The sequence below is a fragment of the Hylobates moloch genome, unplaced genomic scaffold (genome assembly GCF_009828535.3).
Source record: "Hylobates moloch isolate HMO894 unplaced genomic scaffold, HMol_V3 SCAFFOLD_4, whole genome shotgun sequence".
Lineage (NCBI taxonomy): Eukaryota > Metazoa > Chordata > Mammalia > Primates > Hylobatidae > Hylobates > Hylobates moloch.
In genome coordinates, this window is record NW_026652279.1 from 21,832,652 (window position 1) to 21,847,417 (window position 14,766).

At 46.2% G+C, this 14,766-nt stretch overlaps 1 protein-coding gene and 1 long non-coding RNA gene across 11 annotated transcripts in view; one reads left to right on the forward strand and one right to left on the reverse strand.

The window, feature by feature from the left end:
* The window catches only part of ITPR1 (inositol 1,4,5-trisphosphate receptor type 1), a 363,343-nt gene that overhangs the window by 257,381 nt on the left and 91,196 nt on the right, over positions 1-14,766 (forward strand). The gene's annotated exons all lie outside the window — the stretch shown is intronic.
* Positions 7,238-9,681, reverse strand: LOC116466683 (uncharacterized). The gene is made up of 2 exons (XR_004247633.2): positions 8,979-9,681; positions 7,238-8,047 (listed from the first exon to the last, which is right to left on the reverse strand). It is a non-coding gene; the product is annotated as an uncharacterized LOC116466683 (long non-coding RNA).

Sequence of the window (14,766 nt, forward strand, 5' to 3'; positions counted from 1 at the left end):
GGAGCCAGCAGTGGAGTCAGAGCAGCTCTCCTCCTGCATGTGGGGGTTCGAGAGCTGTTGGCATTAAAGGAAGAGGCAGGCAGTGACTTGTCCCCAGCAGGCATCCCCAGAGACTCTGCCCTCCTGCTGAAGCTGTGGGGGGTCAGCAAAGCCGCCCCAGGTTGGCCCAAGGACCAGCTTGGCTCCTTTCAGAAATGGTGGCATAAAGGTTGGGGACTCAGGGAGGACCCCCTGGAAGGAGAGAGCCTATCACATGCAGGCCTCCAGACCACAATATTTGTGCTGGAATTCCAGCTCTGCCCTTGCCAGCCTTGGGTGACCTTGGGGTTTGTCAGGGCCACTTTTGAAACTCAGTTCCCTCATCTGCAAAATGAGGGTTGGAAAAGCCTAGTCCCTTCCTTATGGAGTTACAAAGAACAGTCCTGCTGCTGGGGCTGCTGATTTTGTGGTGCAGGTACAGCCCGGGCTCAAGCCCTGCCTCCTATATGCCCACCTCAGGACTCCTGGCGAAGTCCACCTCACTCATTCCACTGGTTCCTGACTTGGAGAATAGGATGGTTCCCACCTCAGAGAACTCCTGAGATGGTTTCACAGACTGTAGAAAGCACCTCACATGGCATCTGGCCAATACAAAGATCTCAAGATGATGTGGTTCTTATTTTTATTTGTTCATATATATTTTTAAGAGATAGGGTCTTTCTATGTTGCTGAGGCTAGACTTGAACTCCTGGGCTCAAGCAATCCTCCTGCCTCAGCCTCCTGAGTAGCTGGAACTATAGGTGCTGGCCACCATGCTCAGCTCTAATTAATAATATTTTTATTTATTTTAAATACATGCTGTATTTTGTGAAATTTGTTTTCTGTCTAAAATCCTACTTCTGATATCTTCTATTTTTGCATAGTGGTTTATCATCCAGCGGGCCTGGGGGACGCTCTGTTTTATGTTATTTTCACACTCAATTGACCCAAGTCCTTCTGACTGTATATTAAAAATGATTTTAGAACTCCAGGACATTGGGAAATTTCATTGCCTTGGGTACAGGTTGTTTAGGTTGGTGCAAAAGTAATTGCAGTTTTTGCCACTAATAGTAATGAGAGACATTCTGGGATGAAGCAGAAAGAAAAACAGCAATCTAGTCACTTCTTTGTGGTTTGAAGTACTCCCTGGCCCAGGCCGTTGTCTTGTCTGTCATTTTTTCCTTTCCTTTCTTTCCCTCCTTCCCCTCCTTCCCTCCTACTTTATTTGCCTTTGACCTGAACACCTCACACCCTGCTTCACCATTCCCAGGAAACTGGACTGTTACTGAACAAGAGTCCTTGAGAATTATTGGTCTAAATCCAGGTCTTAAGGAAGAAACTCAAAATTCAAAAGTTGTTACATTCTTAGGGATATCAGACTTGAGTGAGCCCTCCTGCAGAAGAAGATGGCAGTTCCCATAGCTCTGCTCTGGTCATCGTTAGCGCAGCTCTCCAAGTGACGGCAGACACTAGGTAATGCATGCACCTGCTGGCATTCAGCTTCCCAGTTCGGGGCAAGAAATTACTGCAAGAATTATCAGCATCATTCATCCTTCCAGGTTGGTTATAAGAGGCACAATCCCTTTGAGGTGGTCCCAGGGGAGAATGTGCATCCTGGTTCATGCTTCCAGAGGAGCTGGAGACCCAGTGTGATTTTTCTTCTTTCCTGAGTAGCAGAGCCAACAATATGGGCAGAAGTGGACAGTTACATGCATCTGCTTGCCTGGCCTTCCGTGAGAGGACTGCAGTTGTTGAGGGGGAAGGGGGAGGGGAAGATCTTTGGAAGCAGAATGTTAATCTCCTTCCTTTCTGCCGAAACCTAGAAGCAGGAATTTGTTTCTTGTTTGTTTGTTTATTTGTCTGAGATGGAGTCTCACTGTGTCACCCAAGCTGGAGTGCAGTGGTGCGATCTCAGCTCACTGCAACCTCCGCCTCATGGGTTCAAGCAATTCTCCTGTCTCAGCCTACTGAGTAGCTGGGACTACAGGTGCCCACCCCCACGCCCAGCTAATTTTTTGTATTTTTAGTAGAGATGGGGTTTCTACATGTTGGCCAGGCTGTTCTTGAGCTCCAGACCTCAAGTGATCCGCCCACCTCAGCCTCCCGAAGTGCTGGGATTACAGGCCTGAGCCACCACGCGGGCTAGGAATTTGTTTCTAAGAGGAGATGTCTTCAGAGAGAACCTCAGGTTTTCCACGGTCTCTAAAATTTTACTAAAAGTGCAGAGAAAAATGACAGAGAAGACCTGGAAATTTTTGTAAAGTGAGCCATCAATTCATTTTATCCCACTGAATCCTCAGCAGGTCCAGATATTCCTTATTTCTTTCTCTTCCTTCTGGTCTAGCAAGAGGTCTGTGCTCTTCCTAACTTTAGTGACTTCTGAGTGTGAGATGCCTCTTGGGAACTGCCAGGCAGAGGATTGGTCCGTCCTCCTCTGGAGGTTCAGGGATTAGTAAATGGTAGCCCACCGGAAAAATCCAGACAGCTGCTTGTGTTTGTAGATAAAGTTTTATTGGTGCATAGCTGCAGTTTTTCCTTTGGGATTGTCCTGCTTTCCTTCTTCAAGGGCAGAGTTGAGTAGTTGTGACAGAGAGCTGTGATGACCCTCAGCGTGTGAAATGTTTACCATTTGACCCTTTGGAAAAATGTTTGCTGACCCTAGGGTTTGTTTAATCTTTACTACATAGATGTTAAACTGCCTAAAGGAAAGAACCACAGTATTTCCCCTTTGTTCTGTGCTCCTCACCCCCTGGTATGGCAATTTTTAAGTAAATATTCACCAGATGAGCAATATCCTAAGTCCCAAGATATGTTGGCCACTTACTCAGCTAATAAATGGGAATTCAGGGAAACAGGCTGGGGCCTGCCTCCCTCCCTCTCTCCCTCCCTCCTTCCTTCCTTCTTCCTCCTCCTTTCCTCTTCTTCTTACTTCTCCCTCTCTTCTTCTACCCTCCTCCTCCTCTTCTTCCTCCTCTTCCTTCCTTCATTCCCCTTTCCCTCCTTCTCTCCTTCTCTCTTTCCTTCCTTCCCTCTTTCTTTTCTTCTTTTTCTCTCTCTTTTCCTTTCTCTTTCGTTTTCTTTCTTTCTCTCTCTTTCTCACTGTCTTTTTTTCTTTCCCTCCTTCCCTCCCTCCCTCCCTCTCTTCCTCCCTCCCTCCCTGTCTTCCTCCCTCCCTTCTTTCCTTTCCTTCCTTTCCTTTTTTCCTTCATTTTTTTCTTTCTTTTAGGTGGGGACAGACAGGATTGTTTTTTAAAAGACGTTTTCTTTCCTAGAGTGATCTCTGCTTTCCCCACATAGCCTCTGCCAGGATGTACCCCATCACCCCAGTTTACTACCTTTCACCACGGATTCAGGAGGCAGATAAAGCAGGGCATTCCTTAGGGAATTGTATATGTAGCCTGAGAGTCCAGACACCTGCGATTACAGACTTTTGATCTGTGAGCCCCCTCTGACTGTCCTACCCCAAAGCATCACGTTTTCAGGTTAGTCACTCCTTTATGGCTTAATGCTGTGCTATTTCTGTGCCTCCTACAAACATTTTCCTAGTAGTAAACACAGGGACTTCTTAGGGCATATACAGTTGACCTTAAAACATCTGAAATGTTACAGCCCCATCTCCAGCCTGTTTGTCTTCTTTTTCTACCGATCCCCTTGGGTAATCTCATCTACTCCCAAGGCCTCCAGCAGCCATTTATGCCAACACCTCCCAAAGATATAGCTCCCGGTCCCACCTCTCTGCTGATTTCTAGATTTCTGCTCAAATCCTTGATGGGCATCTCCACTTATGTTAGCTGTAAGTTAGCAGGACCCCATGATGCTGTCATCTCCCTTCCTCCGTTCTATTTGCCCTCTCGTGTTCCATAGCTTTGTCAGTGGACTCACCACCAGCCAAAGATACCCAATCTAGAAGCTTTGCAGTCATCAGACTTCTTTTTCTCTTGGTTTTCCCCAGGAACTAATCTGTGCCCACTCTACCTCCTGGGAGTTTAACCATTGTTAGGACTTATAATGAGCCAGATAGTTGGCACTGTGAAGTCAGAGTGGCCCAGCTGGGAATGGAGGAGCAGCGGTTTGAAACTAGGCACGGTGACTTCAGGACTCATATTCTTGACCACCAGGCTCTACCGCCTGCCAGCGTGGGGCTGCTGAGCTCTGCACCTGCCAGCCTTTTCACTTGGATAACTGAGATAGCCTTTTAGTGGCCTCCCTACCTCTGGGCATTTCTCTCTTCCACATGGTTGTCAGTGATGCCCCCCAAATGGAACCCTCACCACCTGCTTCCCCATCTGAACAGCCTTCTGTGGAGTATGGAGCCCATGGCCACCCTGATGGAACCCATCAGTGTCTCGCGTGGTCTGGCCCCACCTGGGTTTCTCCACTCACTCTCCTACGCTTATTGTCCTGCAGCTGCAACTCATGCCTGCCAATCCCCAGTGGGGCCGTGAACTCAGATGCCTTTGCTTCATGTGGGACGTGCCCTCATTCTCATTGCTTGGCAGGCTCCCTGAGCCCTGATTGAAATGTCTCCTACTCTAGAAACTTCCTCTTGATCCCCTGAGGCAGAGATAATGGGCTGTGCTTCATTTACTGTAGTAATGACCACACTTCAACTGGAGCTTGACTAAGACCCGAGGGGGTAGAGACCAAGTCTGTCTTCACTCCGAGTCCCCTCGAGGAGCCTCCACATGTGCTGGATGAAAGGTCCTCAGTGTGTACATGGTGAATCAGTGTGGATACTCCTACTGTATAAATTATTCTGGGAATTCACTGAGATAATATATGGAAGGCACTCAGCTCAGCATGGAGCTTTTAACACATCCTAACAGCTCATCCAAAGCAACTCTGCTTACTTTTTGGTTGTTTACCTTCCCTCACCCACTAACTCGCCCAAGAGTGCACTTTCTTCCGGGGTCGAGTCTCCATCTGACTCCCCAGCACTCAGACTGTAAATGTAGAGATAGAAGTTCTGACCCAATGTGGCCACTGTGTTACTTTAGCCTTCTTACCATTTCTGAATAGAAACATGAGGATGTGAAATGTGAACTCGTGTTGTTGATGGTTATTGCCATTTTAAAGGGGACCTTCTTTAGGTTGGGAGGGAGTTAAGTTGACCTGAGCCCACGGGAAATACATGTCAACTTGGAGAAATAGCCTTATGATGGCAGCAGTCCTCTTTTCTTCTTTTTTTGTAATAATGATGGACAGTAGTGGTAACAAGTGCTCATGTACCACGGGCTAGCCAGGCGCCCTCACTGCATGGTCTCATCCATCTTCCTGGGCCTCCTATGTAGTAGGTACTGTTTTGACCCCTTTCTGCTAATGAGGAAATAGAGGATCCGAGAGGTCAGGTTATATGCTCAGAGTCACAGAGCCAGCTGGTAGTTGTGCCAGGGTTTGTTTTCTGCCAGAACGTGAGTTTGTAACCTCTCTACCGTGCCACCTCCTTACTCCACCGATTTTCCAGGCACAGACATGGCCGCTTCAAGGACCTTGCATCTGTTTGCCAGGCAGATTGGAATTTGTGGCTCCACATTTTGTTTTCTTTGGTAGTGGAGTCTTTGTGGGAGACACTGTGCCCTCCTGACAATCAGAAGGCAGCTCGAGTGGTCAGTGTATTTGCTTTGTTTATTAGGTTTGCCCATGAATTCTGGAGGAGGAAATCATGAAAGACTTTTCCTTTCAGACTGGGCATCTCATTTGCCAAATGACAATTATGTGTGCTACCGACATGTACTTCCAGCAAGTTCCAGGTTCCCAGGTCTTAGGAAAGTTAATGACAAGAAGACTGTCCTACAGAACTTCCTCACTGTGGAAGAGATTGATAGCAGCTCATCTAATTAGGGCCCTTATGAAAAGTTAGATTAATAGCAATTTTTGTTTTTCACTTGCATCTAAAGAAGCATATGTTCTTTGGCATCATGTGATGATTATTAGATCTCAGCTTTTGCCTGTTTTGCTCAGAGAAGCTAAATGCACCAGATACTCCCCACATCTGAGTCTTTACTGGTTGAAGAATATCCATGTTTGGGGGAAGGGAAAGGAAGGAGGGTCTTCTCATTTTTATAAAGTGTCCAGCACTGTGCATGGAGCTAGTAGGTACTCTATCTGGACTACATGGAATAGTCCCAATTGCAGATGAGGAAACTGAGTCTGAAAAAAGCCATTTGTCTTATCCAAAGTCACCCAGTTGGCAGAGCTGGGATTTGAACACAAGGCCCTCAGGAGTCTCTCAGCTTTCTACCGTGCTAGCCAGCCTTTAAGTTACATGAGTCCAATGTGAGGAAGCTATTCAGTGCCCTGTACCCACTTTGGAGCTCTGCCTACTAGTGAGCAGTGTCTATCTTGTTCTCGTTAGAGGTGAGAACAGGCTGCATTGGTTATTTGATCTGAGAAGCAAGTAGTCACTGCTTGGTTAGCCAATGAGTTTTAAAGGTAGACCTTTAAAATGGAGTGGAATGGAAGCACATTTTTTTTTATAACAATGTATGAGCTTTTCCTTAATTTCTGCTGGTGTCCTTCTTGTGGGTAGCTTCCTCACAACAGTTAGAGGAGAGCTTGTCCCTGACATAAGAAAGGCTCTTCCTCAGTTATTGTTTCTGTAGGTTTTCTGGAATTCATCTTGAGGGTAAGAGTGAAGGCTGGGATGCACTGCAGATAGCTATTGCAAACCCCTCTACTATTTCCAATTAGTGGATACATGTGTGAGTTGTATGCCTGTCTTATATTTACAAGAGGAAGTATCCCGTTTAATTTTATTTTCACACCAAAAGCCCAAGTGTTAAGAGAACACGGTGTTTTAACACTCCCTCGGTTATCAGCTGCAGAGCGGAGGTTGTATATTGTCACATACAGTTTTTGGAGTATATTTCTACATTTGTTACCTGGCAACATTGCTGCATTGGGACGTGAAGTTGTATTGGTTCCTAGCAGACCCTCACTGTTCATACTGTAGAAGGCAGACGTTGTTTTCCTCCGCAGGGATTTAGAAGAGAAGGCACAAGGCTGGGGGGTTTGGCTGACAGATGGGCTGATGCGCTTCAGTGACATGACCCAGAACCAGGCACTGGGCAGGGGATGTGGACTCCTGTCCTGTCCCAACAACAGCTCCCTGTAACTCAAGGTCTGGTTGCTCACATGTTAGACAAGGGTTAGCATTAGGTAACCTTGAATACTAATTCGTGATTCTTTATCTTCTTAAAGTAAAAACAAAACAACAAACTTTTGTTCTGGTCATTTTATGTGTCATCTGAGCACTTTCAGTACCGTAATGGCAAATAGCTAATACGTGGGCACCTTTTCAATTGCTCACATTGGATACCCAATTCCCTGCCTTAATTTATGCATTATTGTGGTTTTGACCACCTACTAGTTCTGATGAGAGAGGAAATCCCATAGTAGGAGTGACAGCCAGAGCATCTCTTGCTGAGGTAACCCCCTGAACTGATTATAGCCCTATGGGCTATTTTGTTTTGCTGATACATAGTACATTGAAAACACTGTATATAGAATTTTTTGAACGCTTAAGTGGGGCTTCTATATACACTGAGGTCATTTTATCCCCCCTACCTTCCACCACATTTCACTGACACTTAACCCCGAAGACATTTGCATTGGAAACTTTGCATTATATGTTTGAAAGTCCTCTCAGTTCAAGCCACTCAGCAAAAGCTTATTGACACCAAGGGCATTGAATTCACCAGCACCTGTAACGTTTCTTGAAGAATGCTTGCTAGGGAAAAGTTCCCATGGTAACTGTTTTTAAAAGAGTTTTGTAGCATCAACAGGTTAGACATGAAGTCAAAATCATGGTGCTCAGCAGCATACCCTATAAGCATGTACTCCTTTTTAACCACTCCCTAACAAAGACACTGAAGCAACCTGTTCATAAGCCCTGATGGGCACTGGAGGGTCTAGCCAGGTTGGGCTGGATTTCAGGGGACCTGATTTGTGTTTCCCTGTGCAGTGCTCATTTCCATCACCATCTTTAAGGAGGAGGCCTTTCCCATCCACTGGACTCTTACAGTCATGCCTGTTAAGGAAAAAAAAGACAACTGATTATGCTTGGAGGGTATTTGGAAACCATCAGTTACCTTTGAATATACCTGTGGTGCTCCAGCCTCCTTTAGAAAACCCAAGATGCCATTTTAATGATGCGTTGCTCTTGGGTATCAAATTTACTCCTTAATTTACCTCAGGAAATGTTCTAAGAGGAAGCCACAAGATTCCATACCTGCTGTTGTTGTTTTAGAGCTGCTGGATTTTTTTTTTAATCCCCAAAGGAGGACTTGACCCTGAGGATTCCTAACTTGGATGACCATGCAGAGCACCCTTAACTTGGAAATCTATATCCTGCTGTTTAAACTTTAAGATGATTCCTATCTGGATTAAAGTCCTCAACCAGCAGGCCGAGGCAAACTCTAAAGAAAAACAAGGTCATGCTGCATTTTTTTTTGGTAAGCACAGGAATCAACAAAGAGATGTTATATAACTTCTATTTATATCCTCCTTGCTCACTATCTGCAGGCAGACAAGAGTCGCTGAGAAGGGATTTAATGAGCTCTCTGGGTTTGCTCACCTTCCTGAGCTGGTAGGAACCAGCTTGTTCTCAAATGCGTCAGTAAAGAATCTGGCTGTGGGTGGGCGGCCAGGGTAGGTGGACTGAGTTGTTGCTATGGTGTTTTTTAATTCCCCTGTCTCTCAAAGATCTCACTCCCCCCTTCCCTGACTCCTTCCTTTTGCCCCCTTCCTTTCTTTCTTTCTTTTTTTTTTAAATCTATAAGCTTCCTTGTTTCTCACACCTACTCATGATTCTTGGAGCTGTCTCCGGAAACAGAATATTTTCCCTCTCCTTCCTAAGTGCTCAGCTCCCCCATTGTATAGCCCCAGGACATCAGAAGTTGTTTTCTAAGGTGCATTTTTTCCACCCTCCCTTATTTCTTTTCCCATGATTTTTTTATTACCAACCCCTCCATCAGAGGGACCTATCCTAGGAGTCTTCCATCTTGCCTGATAGAAGTTTTCTCTGGCAGATTCCAAATTCAGATTGCTCCAAAACCAGGTGAAGTCTAGTGCTAGTTGGACAGTAGGTATGGCCTGGAGGAGAAGGGCTGTTTGTATTTCCATGCATCCTCCTTTGTCCTCTTGCCCTGGGTGAAGCGATGACGTCTCTGTCTCCTCTAGTGCATTATAAAATAGAACCGCAAGAAAACAAGAGAATGGGTTTACCCCACAATCATAATTCCTGGAGCTTGGGTAACTCCTGTTACCTGAAGGTTGCAGGTTGAAATGACTCAGCTTGCATTTAATTAAAAAAAAAAAAAAATGCTGCACCATCAGATTCTCAGCAGGGACGATGAATGCACCTTGCTGAGAACCCTATAGCTGCCCAGGGAGTGGCACCCCGCACCCTGGCCTGCCTGGTGGTGGCCACAGAGGCTTCCGAGGTGGCTCTGTGTTGTCCATCACATTCCCACCAGAGCAGAGACACTTAGAAGATGTGAGTAGGGAGGTTAGGGTGAAAAGTTCTTAGAAAAGAATACGTAGTTCCATGAGGACAGGCTGAAAAAATTTTTAAAAAGCCAAACCCACCTCTGCCTTGCCCAGAAATTGTGCAATCCTTAATAGCAGTAGCCTGTTTGAATAATCAGAGGCAAGCTGACTTCCCTTTATTAACTTCTGTTAGAGACATCTGCATAAAATATCCCCGGATTCCAGACCAAGTAGGTAATTTTTTTTTTTCCCCTCTGAGTAACTGGAGGGACTTTCCCTTTGGAAATCTTCCAGCAGAGTTAACTTCATGGTTGAGACTATTTTCTCATTATAAGGTGCCAACAGCTAGATTCCTGATGCAGGGAAAATGAAGGCACCTCACGTACACACTCGGACCCCCTGCTTCCCTGAGAACTGACTTGATATTCACAGTTGCCTCTGGTTCCTCTGCCTTGACCCTCCTTTTCACAGAGAAATCTACGCCCTCTCACATTTCCTGAGGTCCTCTGAGTTCCTCTTTGAAGCTGTCAGAGGCTCTCTCAAAGTTTCTACCAATTTCCTATTCCTGGGTTTTAGACTTTTGATCAAGATGGCCCTGACACTGAAGGGGATAGTCCTGTAAACCCTCTGAAGTCTGCAAGCCTCTTTTTTCCCCTGGAATTCAGGACTTTAAAAATATATATATTTTATTGCTCTTCGAGGAGGATGTGTTTCAGTTGCCCTCACCATACGCTATTTGAGAAATATGTTTTTATTAGCCTCCTTGCAACACAAACCCACAAACTGTTGAGCCCAGAGCTTGTAGCTATCAAGTCTGGGGAGGGAGCCAGGTTTGGAGACGGAAGGTGCACAAATGATCATCCCTCCCGGGGCTGTAGTTAATAATGCAAGCCGCTGTGTCACTGGGGCCGGGGTAGTTAACAGTTAACTCGATGGATTAAGGATCCCCAGCCGGGCTGAGCCCATCACAGAGTTATGTGCAAAAACTGGATAAGCCCGTAGAGGTGACAACACCACCTCAGCCGCCTTTGGCTGGTCTGTGGTGTGCTGCATTTTCCCACTTAGCAGGACTTTGAGCTTTCACATGCAGGGTTCTTCTGGCCATAAAGTTATACTTCAGCTGCCATGGATGCAAAGCTTGGCTTGAGTGTTTTGGAATTGCACCTCCTTCAGGATTATTGTTCATTCATTAATATAGTAAATTTTTTAAAAAGAGAGAAGAGGCCTTGCTATGTTGACCAAGCTGGCCTTGAACTCCTGGGCTCAAGAGATCTTTCTGTCTCAGACCCCAGAGTAGCTAGAACTACTGGCTTGTGCCACCACGGCCGGCTTAATATAGCAGATGTTTACTTACTGAGCACTTCCTGGGTGTCAGGTGCTATACGCGTTGGCGTTAATACAGTCAGGGATGAGACCAACATAGCCCCTGCCCTCCCAGAGCTTACAGTCTTGTGGGAGAGAGAGCTAGGAAATCAGCTAAATCACAGCTTCAGAGAAGTGTGATGGGGAAGCAAACAGGCCACGAAGGGTGGTCAGGGAGGGCTTCTCTAGGGAGATGGCATTCAAGCTGAGACCCAACAGATGAGAAGAGAAGGAGCTGTGTGAAGAGTAGCAGAGGGCAAGAGTATTCCAGAAGAGGGTTGGCTTATGCTTGGGATGTTGGAGGAGCTGAGTGAAGGAGGCCGACGTGGTCTACCCCATGGTGGTTGGTCGGGGGCAGAGCTGCAGAAAGTATCTGCTCCACCAACGTGATGGGCTTGTCATCAAGTGGGGGCTGGATGAGGTGATCTCTGTGGTTCCTGCCAATCCCTAGTCAGTGCTTCTAAAGGGCACCAAGTTGGCTTGGGCCTGTCCCCTGCTTGGATATGCACTGCTGCTGCCAAAGCCCTAATATACAAAGCAGCTTTACCCAGATGAGTGCTGTGTTGATTTCACCCTGCCCTGCTGTAGCCATTTGGCCATCTGTACATCTTACTGTCAGCTGCCAGGGATGCTGTCTGTGGCCATGTGGAAGTTACCTGGTGGGCCGGCACACAGCAAAATGGGTGTGCAGGGTGGGGAGACATGAAAAGTCCCAGCACATTCTGCTCGGGACCAGACTCGGCTGTACCCGAGAGTCAGTTGAGTTGGGAAGGACTAGGGTTGACTGGGGGTGACTGCAGTCTTCATCAAGGAGGCACTTGCTTTGCTTGATGCTTTGCCACCTGAGCCAGTGTCCTTGCCTCCATCAGGCCAGAGTGGATTTATTTTTTTTGGCTTCTATGGCCAAGTGTCCTTGTCACAGGTGTGTGGAGAGCAGAGAAGGGAACGTGGCTGGTGTAGACATGCTGCCGGTACTGTGTGGGCTCTCACCTGTTTTCTCTCCTGCACTCCTTGCAAAAGAACCTCAAGTGGTTCTCCTCCTCTTTCTCCATTGCAGATGAGGGAACTGAGGATGGAAGTTAATAAATGAGCTGTCCAAACCCACCCAGTTCCTAAGTCACCCCTATGCATACGTTTCTACCTTGCTAAAGATGCAGGGTAGAGATCGCTTTCACTGAGGCATGTGACTGCACAAACACAGAAAATGGGTGGGGCAAGGATTATTCTTGGCATCTGTATAAATTTCAAGTTGAATTCCCTGGGAACCTTGGAGCATTGAGGACAGGGAACGTTGGTTGGTGTTGATTCATTGTCCCTCAGGTACACAGAATGGAAATAAGACCTGGGGAGTTGTTCCCCGAGATCGACTCCGCTGACCCTGCAACTCCTGCTTCAGCCCTCGCTCTGCACGATGCAGATTGCCACCTCCATGGAGGAATAGCACCCAAGTCACTGCCGGGTCCTCAGCACTGGACCCTCCTCCCGGGAGGAGGACTTGGTGATAGAATTTTCCAAGCACCTCTTGCATCTGCCTTTTCAGGGTTCATGAGACAAGGTGGAGGTCTGATGAGAAGGTCTTCCTGTCCTCCTGGCCACAGAGTACCCACAGTGATCATGTGGGTGAGCTGAGACAGGACCTGAGAGTTTCACAAGAGCCACCAGAGGATACTTGTCATTGAATCATAGAACCAGCCCTGGAAGCCACCCTCAGAGGCTAGCATGTGTCTCCTGCAGCCCAGACATGCAGTTCACATTGTTCAGTCCTTCTTTATGGACTGAGATTTTAAAGCACCTCTGATTCCTTTGACAAAAGTCCTTCCTGAGATCTAACCAAACTCTCCTTTGCTTTAGAGTACCTTTTTAATAAGCCTCATGTTGGCTTGAAGAGCCACCAGAACACCTTCTTCCCCTCCTGGAGGATTACCAAGGAGCTTCCTACCACAGTCTCCTTCCACTTCAGGCAAATTTTGATGTTGCATCTACTTTATGTCTGTTTTCAAGGGTATCGTTGATTTGACACTCCACTGGTCATCTTTGTTTTGTCTGGGGGCTTTCCAATCTTCATGACTTGGCTGGAAGAGATAGACGGCTGTGCCGTGTATCCCCACAAAAGATACTGGCCTTTGGCATCTGACTATTGAACCCAGAGAAAATTTGGAGTCTCCTTAACTTCTTGTTCCTGGGTCAGAGCCACAGGGTCCTCCAGGGTGGTGGCTGACATGCTTCTCTAAAATCTGGTTTTACTGTTAAATATTGCTGGAAACAGTGGTTGCCAGTAGCCTACCTACACCATCAGGGGCTTCCTAAGATAATACCTTTAAATTTTTTTTTTTTTTTTAGGATTTACTGTTTGTTGGTTGAGTTGTTGATGAATATGTGTGAAACTGTTAGCATTCTGATCCACACAGGTTGTAGGGGGACCACATTGCTTACCAGATAGGGCAGAGCTTTCCTAGTAAGTCCCGGTTCCCATGGGCACTGGGAGACAGGAAAGGAGAGCTGTTAAGCTTTCTGTCTCAGAAGAAAGGTGTTTTTTTTCCCCAATTAAAAACATTTTTTTTTTAGACATGGGGTCATGCTATGTTGCCCAGGCTGGTCTTGAAATCCTGGGCTCAAGCAGTCCTTCTACCTTGGCCTCCCAAAGTGCCGTGATTACAGCTGTGAGCCACCACACTGGACCCTGAAAAGTGTTTTTAATAGAACAGGTTGGACTTTGCTGCTTGAAGAAAACTGAATTCACCTTGGAAATCATCATGAAGATCCTCTGCCTTGGCCTTGACCCTGGAGCTTAGGCTGTTCCCTAGAGCCCAGTGACCAGATTAATAAGAGTGAAGGAAGGGTTCTTTGTCTTCCACCTTTTCTCTCAGGTGTCAGGCATAGCGATGGGCATCTGCCCCACCCTTGCCTGGCAGGGTAGTTGAAACTGGTTTGTCTCTCACTTGTTAAGAGGTGACTGTACAGTGTGGATGAGGGAGGACCTTATTTCAGAAAAATGAAATTGAAATGTTGACACCTCTCCGATACAGGCTTGCTTCACTTCATCACTTCCTTTCTACTTGGAAGTCTATGTTATTTCTGAACTCATTAAAGCTGGAAACATCTTGAGAGAGGCTGGTAAACTGAGAGCTGCAGATGTTGGCTGGTTGAAAGCCATCAGACCTTGCAAAAAAGTTTCTTGTTAGGGTGAGTGATAATTTATGCCAAGGGAGTGTCCAATTCTGAATGCCCATTGTACTAATTATTAGACCCTTTTCATAGGTCAGACTTTTACTGAAGTCAAGACTGGTTTAAAACCTTGGAAAATGCTTTATGTGGAAAAGCTTGAGAGGAGGGTCTGACACAAGCTTGTATTCTGCCCTTGGGTGTATTAAACTTTGACAAGTGGAAGCAACAATGTTTATCTCTGCACATGCAGAAATTTGAATGGCTTCTATAGCTAGTGAAATTTCAGCCAAATTTTTTTTAACTTTTACTTTAGGTTTGAGGGTACATGTGAAGGTGTGTTATATAGGTAAACTCATGTCACTGGGGTTTGTTGTATACATTATTTCATCACCCAGGTACTAAGCCTAGTACCCGATTGTTATTTTTTTCTGCTCCTCTCCCTCCTCCCACCCTCCACCCTCAAGTAGACCCCAGTGTCTATTGTTTCCTTCTTTGTGTTCATGAGTTCTCATCATTTAGCTCCCACTTATATGCCAGAACGTGCGGTATTTGGTTTTCTGTTCCTGCATTAGTTTGCCGAGGATAATAGCCTCCGGCTCCATCCATGTTCCCACAAAAGATATGATCTCGTTCTTTCTTATGCCATCCAAACTTAAAAAAAAAAATTCTACATTGTGACAGTTAATGGGAATTGCCATTCATTGTGTTTTTTGCTGTCAATTTAGGGGCCAT